Below are 14,291 nucleotides of genomic sequence, written 5' to 3'. Positions count from 1 at the left end.
CTCTAACATACAGTAAAAGTGTAGGAGATCAATAACATTGATGGGAAGGGGGAAGGGAGACAAGAGACGAATTTCTTTCAAGCCTTTTTGTAGCATTGATATTGTATGTGCTTACAGTGTGAGAATAATAAGTTCTGGGAGAACTGCTGATAGAGATGAGAAAAGATATTACATTTGCCTTCAAATCACCATTTCCCACACCAACAGCCCCTCACCACGTATGAATGCCTGTGGGTATGGCTAAGTTTAGAGTATTTGTAACACCGCAAGTTGTTATTGTGATCTCCACGCAGCACTGAAAACATATTCTTTCAATGCCTTTATTTCTACTTGTTTTGTATTTATTATATGTCTTTCATCTGTAGATACTTAGGTTTCTTTATTCCTTGAGTTCTTTTTAAGTGGGGATGAATTAACCATGTATATGCCAAACAAAATGTGCTTACTTTCTCAAGTAGGTATTCATACATCCATGTTTATTGCAGTCTTTGCACAGTTTTCAAGAGATAGAAGCAATTCAAATGTCCGTGGAAAGATTAATGGATAAAGAAAATGTAGTATATACATAAAATGGGTTATTATGAATCCTTAAAAAAGAAAAGAATATCCTGTCCCATGCTACAACATGAATGAAACTCAACGATATTATGCTAAGTGAAATTAGTAACAAAAAGACAAATAATGTTTTATCCCACTTTTATGAAGTCTAAAGTAGTCGAAATAATAGAAACAGAAAGTTAGAAAGGTGGTTACCAATGGCTGGAGGGGGTAGGGGATTAGTGTTTAATGGGTCCAGAGTTTCAAGATTAGAAAGTTCTAGAGATTTGTGCACAACAATGGGAATTTAATTAACAGGACTGAAATGTATACTTAAAAATTGTTAAGATAGTAAATTTGATGTTATATATTTTACCACAATAAAAATAATTTCTATAAGAGTAACAATGCTATGATTAATTTGTTGCCAAATAGATTAGATTTTTCAGATTTATTATAGTATTCAATAACAATCAATATTGGAAGCCTTAATTCCTTACATGTATAGTGTATCTTGCTCTCAGCCTCAATTCTGATTTATATTTATGATAAGAATAAGAATGAGGAGTTTCATTTCTGAAAACTCACATTTGGCTCCCAGCCCAATTTATAAAACTTCTAATAATATGAATAAATGCTTGCATTAAGACAACTCCAGAAATATTGAGTGAATGCATTTCATTTAAAGTGAAATAAATGCTCTCAAAATAATAGGTAGTGTTTGCTATATATCTTTGCATGCATATACAGCAAACCATACCTTAACTAAAATATTAAAAATTACTTAACTGAATTATAAGAAATAACAGCACTGATTTAATGATAAAGAGTTTAGCCTCTAGCTTCCTCCAAATCATTGTATACAATCTGAGAACACATAACTCCCCCAAATATAGATGTTGTCATTTAGAAAGTGGCATAAAAATAAGTACATGAAAATGAGCCAAATGCTCTTTATTCCAAGACAGCAGTATCAGTTTGCAAGAGGCAGTATGTGACTTTGAAGAAGATAGTTTATAAAACACAGAGAGTCATATTTTAAAGAGTAACGTCTACAATTCCTCTTAGTAAGGAGTTTGGTATAGGAAAATCTTTAATGTGATTTGCTGGACTAATACTTGAATTTCAAGATATTGATAAGAGACAGTGTTAAATAGTATTTTGCACACATGATTTCCTCCCCCTAATTTAGGTGAATATATTTTTCTCATTGGATATCCTATGTTAAATACTATTTGTGTATCTAAAAATAAAAAGAAAAAGGCCTCAAATTTTTAACTCTGCACACTACATCTGCAAATGTAAAAGCCTAAAACAAATTTATTAGGCCAAAACACAAAAGCAGGAGAATTTTTCAGCTTAGATGAGAGAAGTGCACCTGGCTTCAGACATACATAGAACAAGGAGATCAAATGATGTTTTTTTAAAGATTCTTGATTTCTGCCTCAGAGCTCTGCTTTGAAAACTCTTTGCCTCATTTGGGTGGTTACTGTGATGACCCAATGGCAAGTTTAATATTCATCATCTCAGCACTGAGAAACTAATGATGAGCACTACCTAGGTCATGTGTTGTCTATCATTATATCAATTTCTATGTCCAGAGATACTGAATATCCTGATTAATTTGAATCTCATATCCATCCTTTATATTCAAAGGATTATCAGAGTGCTGCCCTGAGAAGTAAAAAGGAGTTCTATTAACAAAAGACAGAGGATGACATTAAAAATACCAGCAATAAAGAGAGAGACTGAAAGCTGGGGAATGATTCCTGGAGGAATGATACTTGACCTCAAAGTCTGAAAAACTTACTAGCATTTCAGCGCATGGATGAATGACAAGCAATACTTTGTAAGGGGCACAAAAAGAGGTATGAGAACAAACTGAAGAGGATAAAGTCAGAGACGTCCACAGAAATAAAATTGCTGAAAGAAATTTTGCAATAAAAAAAAAAGAGGATGAGATGTTGGATAAAGGGGAAAAATACAGGGCCAAAGGGCAGCTAAAATATGGCAAAAATATACATAAACACAAAACAAGACAACATGTTATATGATTTCAAGAGTGGCACAAGCGTAAGCCAAGAATTCTCAGGTATGCAAAAACATTTCGGAATGAGATAATAAAGAAAGAAGTGAGGAGGTTTGTGTTATTCTGAGTATATCTTAAAAGACAAATAATAATTTCAATAGGAAAATATGGAAAGATAATTTTAAACAGAGTGAAGTACAAAATATGGTAAAGCACAGATTGAGGGAAAGATTTAGTTGTTTAGTTTGTTGTTTTTAAGTAAGAGAGAAATTGAAACATGTCAAAGCTATGTAACTTTCAGCAGAACGCATTTTAAATGGCTGACTTCTTTTTTTACCCATGAGGGAGAAAAAGTTACCCCACCATTATAGAACAAAATGTGGGGCTTAATCAGGATTTCAAGTTTGGCTTAACATTTCTTAAAAATCAAAAAATATAATATACCATATTAATGGATTGATGAGGAGTTGCTTCTAATGGATAAGCCAATAAGTAATATCTTAATATGGAATCTATTCCTGGTGAAGTTACTGTGAATATTGTTGACATGACGACAAAATATTTAGAATACTCTGTATCCTTAGTTGGTAAAGAAGTGGCAGCAGGGTCTGAGAGGATTGACTCTAGTCTTTAAATTAGAGGTTCTAATGTGGGTAAAGTGTGGTCAAACAGCATCACATGCTACAGATAAATTGTTTGTAAGAGGGAGAATCAATCAATGTGGCTAACTGCACTGTCAGCTTATTTTAAGAAATCACCACAGCCTTCCCAATCTTTAGCAACAATCATTCTGATCAGCCAGCAGCCATCAACATCAGAGCAAGACTATCTACCAGCAAAAAGACTATAACTCACTGAAGCCTCAGATTATTGTTGGATTTTTTTAGCAGTACAGTCTTTAAAAAATTTAGGTATACAAATTTTTGGACAAAATACTATTGCACACTTAATAGACTACATTAGAGTGTAAGCATAACTTTTATATACACTAAAAAAAAACACTACGTAACTTAATTTATTGCACTATTTGCTTGATAGTGGTGGTCTGAAACCAAAACCACAGTATCTGTGAGGTATGCTTATAGTTGCAAAAGTAGACAGAAGATTAGAAAGGATATGGAAAGTTTGAACAACACTGCCAACCAAATTGGTATTTACAAGACAATAAACTGAACACATGTAGAATATACATTTGTTTCCAGAGAAATTGATATTCAATAAAATATTTCATATACTGTGTCATAGAATGTCTCACTAATTTTTTTAAAAATAAAATCATTTATAGATGTTGTACTCAAATGTAATTACATTTGAACTTGATAACAAAAAATAAAAAGATCCCCAAATATTTTCAAGTTAAGCTACACAATTCCAAAAATCCCATGATAAAATATAAATTACAAAGTTTTAAAATCTTTTAACTAAATAAAAATAAAATCACAACATACCAATATTTGTACAAAACAACTAAAATACTGCTTACAGGGATTTAAAATGTCATAGAAAACAAAATTTTTTAACTGATGATCTAAGCTTCCTCTTAAGAAACTAGGAAAAGATAGCAAAATAAATGCAAGAGGAAGGAAGAAAATTATAAAGTTAAGAGCAGAAAACCGTGAAAGAGAAAATGGTCAAACAATACAAAAAATCAACAAAACCAGAAATGGTTTCTTTAAAAAAGTTTTTATTATTGAAAAAAAACTTAGCTACTTTGATACAGAAATTAAGAAGGAAAACACATGTTACCAGCTTCAAGACTGAAAGAGAATGGATCCCTCCAGAATCTAAAGCTAACAAAAGAAAAATAAAGGAATATTATGAGCAACATTTTGTCAGTAATATTTAATAACATATAAAATTGGCACAATCCTTAAAGACAAATTATCAAACTTACATTGAAAGAAATAGAAAATTAGAATAGCCCTATATTTTAAGAATACTAAATTTGTAGTTTAAAATCTTCCCACAAAGTAAAGTTGAGGCTAATATGGCTTCAGAGGGGAACTAAATGCAACATTTAAGAAGAAAAAAAATAACAATTTTACACAAAACCTTTCAGAAAATACAGATAGGGTTAATACTTCTAAAATTATTTTATAGAGCCACATGACTCTGATGCTGAAACAACACATAAATATTATAAGGAAAAAATGACCAAGAATACCGCTTATGAACACAGATACAAAATTTCTTAAAATAATTTAGATAATTCAATCCAGCAACATATAAACAAGATAATGTTATAAGCTAGTAGCATTTATCACAGGACTTAATGTTTGTTTTAATATGAGAAAATAAATCGATACTATTGGTTAAATTAAGAGAACTGAAGAAAAAAATCATATGGTCATTTTAATAGAGGCAAAAAAAATTTTTAAAAAGCCCAACATTTATTTTGAGAAAAATTATCAAAAAGCTGGAAATAGGACATTTCCTCAACCCCAAAAAATGATGAAATATAAAGAAACATACACTATAGATAACATTTCATTCTAATATTGCCACTGACACTTTCCCTTGAGATTGGGAGTCAGGCAAAAATTCTGCTCTCATTGCTTCTGTTTAACATTTCATTAGATGTCTTTGCAAGTGCAATAAGGGGAAAAATGCAAGGAAAAGACAAAATGATTGAAAAGGAAGATATAGAACTGTCTTCATTTATAGACTCCATGATTTCGCACATAGAAAATCTTGACAATCTAAATGTCTACTCTAAGAATAAGTTTAAAATTGTGAAGCTGAAGAATAGAAAAAAAAAAAAAAAAAAAAACCAATCTTTTGTTTCTCCATAACCAGCAAGGAATAATTACAAAATAACATTTTTAAAATACCATTTACATCACATCAAATTAATTAAATACATGAAGTATATTTGAGGAAAAATATGCTAGACATCTACCTAAAAATATAAAACATAACTGAGAAAGATTAATAATGATCTTTAAAAATTTTAAAATATCATGAAAAATATAAATTAAATCTCTGTATCCTTTTTCATAGAAATTGACAAGGTCTTTAGACAATTCATGTAAAAACATAAAACACTTTAAAAAGCCAAAATAGCTTCATAAAGAGTACAAAATCATAGTACTTATCCTATGTGATTTCAAAACTTACCCTGGATGTTGGCATAAGAGTTGACAATTTGATGTTGGAACAGAACAGAGAGTCCAGGAATAGATCTAAGACATCAAAAGCAATTCAATGGGGAAAGGAAAGGCTGTTTAACAAATGATACTGGAAAGTTGGACATCTGTATTTAAAAGAAAAAAAGAAAACCTTTGATTCTTATCCCACTCGTGTTCAAAAAATGACTTGAGATGGATCATGGCCCTAAATATAAAAGGAAAAATTGTGAGGCTTCTGGAATTAAACAAAGAAAAATATATTTGGGGGTTGAGGTGGGCAAACAGATTTCAAATCAATGCAAGATATATTGGGAAAATTACAGATTAGAAAATATATATGCATTAATAAAGGACTCATTCATAATAAATGAAAATCTCCTACTACATAATAATGGGAAGACAGCCTACTAAAGGTGAACAAAATTTTTGCCCAGAATTTCAAAATAAAACTGTATGAAAAGCCAGTTAGCACATAAAAGGATATTCAACATAATTGGTCATAAAAATATACAAAGTAAAAGCACAATCAGATACCACGACATTTCCAGTAGAATAGCTAAACTGTTAAGTCTGACAAAATTAAATATTTCACAACAGTTATGTTGTAGAATAACCAAGACTCTCATGCTCTGCTGGCAGGGATGTAAAATAATATAACAACTTTGGAATACTGTTTACCAGTTTTTTTTATTATTTTTTAATTTAACTTTAACTTCAGGGAAACATATGCAGGTTTGTTATATAGGTAAACTTGTGTCATGGGGGTTTGTTGTACAAATTATTTTGTCGTTAGGATGGTGGCCCTCTTCTCACAGCTCCACTAGGCAGTGCCCCAGTAAGGACTCTGTATGGGGGCTCCTACCCCATATTTTCCTTCTGCACTGCCCTAGCAGAGAGGCTCTCCATGAGGGCCCTTCCCATGCAGCAAACTTCTGTATGGGCATCCAGGCATTTCCATACACCTTCTGAAATCTAGGCAAAGGTTCCTAAATCCTAATTCTTGACTTCTGTACACTTGCAGTCTCAACACCATATGGAAGCTGCCAAGGCTTGGGGCTTACACCCTCTGAAGCCCTGGTCTGCAGCTCTACAGTGGCCCCTTTGAGCCATGTCTGGGGTGGTTGGGATGCAGGGCACCAAGTCCCTTGTGTGTGCACAGCACATGGACAGTGGGCCTGGCCCATGAAACTATTTTTTCCACCTAGGCCTCTGGGTCTGTGATGGGAGGGGCTGGTGGGAAGACCTCATGCCCTGGAGACATTTTCCCCATTGTCTTGGTGATTAACATTTGGCTCCTCCTTACTTATGCAAATTTCTGCAGCCAGCTTGAATTTCTCCTCAATAAATGGAATTTTCTTTTCCATTCTATTGTCAGGTTGCAAATTTTCTAAACTTTGATGCTCTGTTTACCTTATAAAAATGAATGCCTTTAACAGCACCCAAGTCGCCTCTTGAATGCTTTGGTGCTTAGAAATTTCTTCTGTTAGATACCCTAAATCATCTCTCTCAAGTTGACAGTTCCACAGGCCAGGTGCAGTGGCTCATGCCTGTAATCCCAGCACTTTGGGAGGCCAAGGTAGGTGGATCACCTGAGGTCAGGAGTTCGAGACCAGCCTGGCCAACATGGTGAATCCTTGTCTCTACAAAAACTACAAAAATTAGTTGGACATTGTGGCACGCATATGTAATCCCAGCTACTCAGCAGGCTGAGGCAGGAGAATCATTTGAATGCGGGAGGCAGAGGTTGCAGTGAGCCGAGATTGCACCATTGCACACCAGCCTGGGTGACAAAAGTGAGACCCAAAAAAAAAGGAAGGAAGGAAGGAAGGAAGGAAGGAGGGAGGGAGGGAGGGAAGGAAGGAAGAAAGGATGGAAGGAAGGAAGGAAGGAAGGAAGGAAGGAAGGAAGGAAGGAAGGAGGGAGGGAGGGAGGAAGGAAAGAAGAAAGTAAAGAAAGAAGGAAGGAAGGAGGGAGGGAGGGAGGGTGGAAGGAAGGAAGGAAGGAAGGAAGGAAGGAAGGAAGGAAGGAAGGAAGGAAGGAAGGGAAGTTCCACAAATCTCTAGGGCACGGACAAGGGGCAAAATCCCTCCAGCCTCTTTGCTAAAACATAACAAGAGTCACCTTTGCTTCAGTTCCGAATAAGTACTCATCTCCATCTGAGACTACCTCAGTCTAGATTTCATGGTCCATATTATTATCAGCATTTTGGTCAAAGCCATTCAACAAGTCTCTAGGAAGCTCCAAACTTCCCCACAGTTTCCTGTCTTCTTCTGAGTCCTCCAAACTGTTTCAACCTCTGCCCATTACCCAGTTCCAAAGTCGCTCCCACATTTTCAGTTACCTTTTCAGCAGCACCCCACTCTGTTGGTCCCAATTTACTATATTAGTCTGTTTTCACACTGCTGATAAAGAAACACTGGAGACTGAACAATTTACAGAAGAAAGAGGTTTAATTGGACTTACAGCTCCACATGGCTGGGGAAGCCTCACAATCATGGCAGAAGGCAAGGAGGAGCAAGTCACATCTTAACGTGGATGGTGACAGGCAAAAAATGAGAGAGCTTATGCAGGGGAATGCCTCTTTTTAAAACCATCAGATCTCATGAGACTTATTCACTATTACAAGAACAGCATGGGAAAGATTTGCCCCCATGATTAAATTACCTCCCACCAAGTCCTTCCGACAACACATGGGAATTCAAAATGAGATTTGGTTGGGGACACAGTCAAATCATATCAAGCATGGAATGTTTTTCTATTTCTTTGTGTCATCTCCAATTTCTTTGAGTAGTGTTCTGTAGTTCTTCTTGTAGCGATCTTTCACCTCCCTAATTAGTTGTATTTCTAGTATTGTATTCTTTTTGTGGCAATTGTGAATGAGATTGGGTTCCTGATTTGGCTATTGGCTTAACTGTTGTTGGTTTATAGGAATGCTAATGATTTTTGCACATTGATTTTGTATTTTGAGACTTTGCTGAAGTTGTTTATCAGCTTAAGAAGCTTTTGAGCTGAGACTATGGGGCTTTCTAGATAAAGACAATGTCCTTTGCAAGCAGAGATAGTTTGACTCCCTCTCTTTCTATTTGAATCCCCTTTATTTCTTTCTCTTGCCTGATTATTCTGGCCAGGACATCCAGTGCTATTTTGAATAAAAGTGGTGAGAGAGGACATCCTTGTCATGTGCTAGTTTTTCAAAAGAATACTTCCAACTTATTCTTATTTAGCAAGATGTCTGTAGCGTTGTTATAAATAGCTCTTATTATTAGGTTGGCACTATTAAAGATAATGTCAAAAACTGCAATTACTTTTGCACCAATCTAAAGATTTTGAGATATGTTCCTTTAATACCCAGCTTTTTTGAGAGTTTTTAGCATGAATGGCTGTTGAATGTTATCAAAAGCCTTCTCTGCATCTATTGAGATAATCACATGATTTTTGTGTTTAGTTCTGTTTATTTGATGAATCACATTAATGGATTTGTATATGTTGAATCAACCTTGAATCTCAGGGATAAAGCTTACTTGATCATGGTGGATACGTTTTTGATGTGATTTCGTTTGCCAGTATTTTGTTGAGGATTTTTGCATTTATGTTCATCAAAGAAATCGGCCTGAAGTTTTCTTTGTTTATTGTGTCTCTGCTAGGTTTTGGTATCAGGATAATGCTGGTTTCATAGAATGAGTTAGGGAGAAGTTCCTTCTCCTCAGTTTTTGAAGTAATTCTAGGAGGAGTGGTATCAGCTCTTTGTACATCTGGTGGAACTCAGCTTTGAATCCTTCTGGTCCTGGGCTTTTGGAGGTTCTTAAGCTTTTTATTACTAACTGAATTTCAGAGCTTGTATTGGTCTGTTCAGGGATTCAATTTCTTCCTGATTCTGTCTTGGAAGGGTATACGTGTCCAGGAATTTCTTCATTTTTTCTAGATTTTCTAGTTTATGGGCATAGAGGTGCTCATAATATTCTCTGATAACTGTATTTCTGGCAGGGAGGTCAGTGGTAATATCCCCCTTGTCATTTCTGATTGTGTTCTTTTGAATCTTTTCTCTTTTCTTTTTTTTAGATGGGGGGCACAGACAGCAAGTTTATTTGGTGAATGCTGATGGCAAACATCATCCAAGAGAGACAAGATGGGAAAGGTGCTATGACAAGAGTGTCTAGGGAGACTTCAGGATACATAAAAAATCCAACACAGGGAAAATCATGGGCTCTTTGGAGACTGGGAAGGTCCTCAGCCATTCGGCACCATGCAGATGAGCTTGTCATAGTTAATATAACCATTGTTGTCCTCGTGCCCTGTCACCAGTATCTCTACTTTTTCCTCTGTCATCTTCTCACCCAGTGTGACAAGAACATGTTAGATTTCAGCACCCATGACAGTGCCATTTCCTTCCTTGTCAAAAACCGAAGTCCTTTGACATAATCCTCATAGATGCCCTGGTCCTTGTTTTTGGCCACCACCATCTACAGCATGGGCAGAAAGTGCTGAAAGTTTAGCACCTTCATATTCATTTCATCACTCTTGGGGTTCCCCAGGACTTTGGGCACCTCAGTGTTGGTGAAGTTCTGGCCCAGGGCCCTCATCATGTTCCCAAACTGGCTGTACAGGAGCTTGCCATCACCTGTTCAAACAGCTGGAAAGCCTCCTTGAACTCTGCAGTGTGGTCCTCAGTGAAGTCACACATCTTGACTGCTCCTCCTTTCTTTTTATTAGTCTAGCTGGTGTTATTAGTCTATCTCTTATTATTTTTTTTTAAAAATAAGAAAACAGCCCACAGATGTGTTGATGTTTTGAAGGGTTTTTCATGTCTCTATCTCCTTCAGTTCAACTCTTATCTTTGTTATTTCTTATCTTCTGGTAGCTTTGGGGTTTGCTTGCTTTTGGTTCTCTCATTCTTTTAGTTGTGATATTAGGTTGCTGATGAGATTTTTCCAGCTTTTTAATGTGGGCATTTAGTGCTATAAATTTCCCTCTTAACACTGTCTTAACTGTGTCCCAGAGATTCTGGTACATTGTATCTTTATTCTCATTAGTTTCAAAGAACTTCTTGACTTCTGCTTTAATTTTGTTATTTACCAAAAACTCATTCAGGAGCAGGTTATTCAATTTTCATGTAATTATATGGTTTTTAGATAATTTATTAGATTTGATTTCTAATTTGATTGTACCATGACCCAAGAGATTGTTTGCTGTGGTTTCAGATAGTTTGCATTTGCTGAGGAGTGTTTTACTACCAATTATAAGACTAATTTTAGAGTAAGTGCGTGTGCTGATAAGAAGACAGTATATTTTGGTTTTTTGGGTGGAGAGTTCTATAGATGTCTATCAGGTTCATTTGATCAAATGCTGCATTCAGCTACTCAATATCTTTGTTGGTTTTCTGTCTTGATGATCTGTCTAATATGGTAAATGGAGTGTTAAAATCTCCCACTATCTTTGCGTGGGCGTCTAAGTCTGTTTGAATATCTCTAAGAACTTGCTTCCTGAATCTGGGTGCTCCTGCGTTGGGTGCATGTATATTTAGTATAGTTAGATCTTCATGTTGAATTGAACCCTTTACGATTATGTAATGTCCTTCTTTGTCTTTTCTTATCTTTGTTGACTTAAAGTTTGTTGCATCTGAAACTAGGATTGTAACCTCTGATTTTTCCTGTTTTCCATTTGCTTGGTAAAGTTTTCTCCATTCCTTTATTTTAAGCCTATGTGTGTCATTGTATGTAAGATACCAATGGGTCTTGATCTTTATCCAGCTTGCCATTCTGTGCTGTTTAATTGGGGGAACTTAGCCCATTTACATTTAAGGTAAGTATTGACATATGTGGATTTTATCCTTTCTTAATGGTGTTACCTGATTATTTTGCAGACTTGTTTATGTGGTTGCTTTGTAGCGTCATAGGTCTGTGTACTTCAGTGTGTTTTTTTCATGCCTTATAGCAATCTTCCCTTTTCCTACTTAGTGTTTCCTTCAGGAGCTCTTCTAAGGCACATCTTGTGGTAATGAATTCCCTCAGCACTTGCTTATCTAAAAAGGATCTTATATCTCCTTTGCTTATGAAGCTTAGTTTGGCTGGATATGAAATTCTGGGTTGGAATTTCTTTTCTTTAAAAATGTTGAATATTGGCCCCCAATGTCTTCTGGCTTGTAGAATTTCTGCTGGGAGTTTGCTGTTATTTTGATGGGCTTCCGTTTCTAAGTGACCTGACCTGTCTTTTTAGCAGCCTTTAACATTTTTTTCTTTCATTTAGACCTTGGAGAATCGGATGATTATGTATTTTGGGAATGATCTTATATTGAAGTTTCTTATAAATTTACACACACATTAACCATATGACCCAGTAATTCCACATCTAGATATTTAAGCAAAATAAATAAAAATGTATATACACAATACTAGTTTTACAAGAAAGATCTCAGTGGACGTATTCATGGTAAATCTAAACAAAAATCCAGATGATCACTGACAGGATCAAGCACAAATTGTGGTATATTAATAGAATGAAAAAACATTAAACAATAAAAAAGTACAAACTACTGAGGCTTGAAGCATGGATTAATCTCCAAAACATCATACTGGGTAAAAAATGCCAGACACAAAACAATGAAAATTAAATTATTCAGTTATGGCAGCAGGCATTACTAATCTAACTTGATAAAAAATTAGAACAGTGGTTGCCTGGGACCAGGGTTCGTAGTGGAGATGGAGAAGAATAGGAAGGAAGTGTGGATTGACTACAAAAAAGCACCAGGAAATTTTATGGGGTAATGGAAATATCCCATATGTTGACTTTGATAGTGGTTATACTGATATTTTATATATACATATATCTATATAATGTTAAAACTTTTTGAACATTTTAGTTACAATCTGTGCATTTCACTGTATGTAAATAATATCTGATTTTTTTAAATTGAAAAATTAAATAGGGGTTAAACATTTTAGAATATAATTTATATTCTGTTCACTTGTAATATACGTCTTTAAAATTTTCCAGGGATAAAACTCTGGACTAAACAGAAGACAATAATGGTATATTGCAGTAATTTTCTCAGATATTCATTTTATTTTATTTTATTTTATTTTTTCTACTGATAAATTTAAATAGTCAATACATAAGATGGTTATTCATTATCGGTGGCATTCTTTTCATCTCTAAACCTAAGAGATATACACTGATTAATGTTCAAAGATATCTGGATGACTTTGGACCGACCCTAGCCAATCAGTGGTGATATCCAGTGATCAGCATGATTGCTCAGCCTGTAATTCATCACCTTGAAATATACAGTACATGATACATTGCTGATTTAGTGTCTCAGCCACTTCAGCACTTCTTATCATCACCTAAGTGAATCTTGATAATTGATAGAGTGAAAAAGATTGAAAAACGTGAAGGATTAATCTCACAGAACAATTATTTTTAAAAATATAAATAATTCAAAATTTTCATTTTAAATTAATATACCTAATTGAATTTTCCTACAAATAAGTTTGATTTGTTTATACATTTCTCACTGACTCTACTGATATTTTTCTCTCCTTCCTTTATGTAGTCATGAAAAAAGAGCTATATTGCTCTGAATAGAAAGCAATAAAAAGGTTTTAAGATTTTCTTCTACAAAACTTACATACAAAGGCAGTATGTATAGTCACTAAGAGAACACTTCTTAGAGTTGTATCACCCAGCCACACCACTTATACAATATGTGTGACATTAGTTAATTTATCTAACTTTCTGAACCTAATTTCCATCACAATTAAGATAATTAAAAGGTGCCTACACCATAGAGTTGTGAGAAATTGCATGCTTAGTCCAGTGCCTAATAACCTTTAAGCACGTAACATAGTAAATATGTATGTTCATTATTTTCTGTGGATTTCTTTGTTTTCAGGTTTGCAGAAAGCTCTTCTGTAATATAAGAACACCAAACTGAATCAAAGATTTACTAAGAATATTGATGTTAAATTAGATCCTTCACACATGAAATAGATTAAACAATATTTTTGCTAAGACAAGCAAAGCCTTAAATGAAAATCAATGGAATGAGTAGTTTCCATACATTTCCTGGTCCACAACAATCACTTCTGCTCTGTTCACTGATGATTCTAAACTATCATTGCAGGGCAATTACTGTATACAGTAGATCTTAGTTCCTGTAGATGGCAATAAATGTTTTTGAATAAACAAATAGTTATATAGAGAAACAATAAAAAAGACTCAAAGACTATGTGTATGTGTGTCCATTTATGTATGTATGCATACATGCATGCAAATCTATGTATATGTGTATATAGTTTGGTTTTACTGAAATGAAGTTGATGTTAATAGTAAAATTCAGAAAACTGGAGCATCAACAGGTTGATCGATAGTTCGGGGCTCTGGATTTTGTCCACACTATCCAAAGGTAACATATTTTACTGCAAATTATTTCAAGTATTTATAACATGGTGAAATAATCTCAATGAAAGTATATATTGTAAAATTGTAAAAATGTATTAAAATTACACGCCTAATTTTTGAACTGTCAAAAGCATGACTCTTGATGTTTAACCTGTTTGCTATAACTATAATGTTAAACTAAATTTATTTACCTTTTAAGA

At 34.4% G+C, this 14,291-nt stretch overlaps 1 pseudogene; it reads right to left on the bottom strand.

The window, feature by feature from the left end:
- Positions 1–9,921: 9,921 nt before the first annotated feature.
- LOC102140070 (myosin light polypeptide 6-like) lies at positions 9,922–10,375 on the bottom strand (annotated as a pseudogene).
- Between the last annotated feature and the right edge of the window lie 3,916 nt (positions 10,376–14,291).

The sequence above is a fragment of the Macaca fascicularis genome, chromosome 9, assembly GCF_037993035.2.
Source record: "Macaca fascicularis isolate 582-1 chromosome 9, T2T-MFA8v1.1".
NCBI lineage: Eukaryota > Metazoa > Chordata > Mammalia > Primates > Cercopithecidae > Macaca > Macaca fascicularis.
The sequence above is the reverse complement of the archived record's forward strand: the minus strand, read 5'-3'. Positions and strand labels throughout refer to the sequence as shown.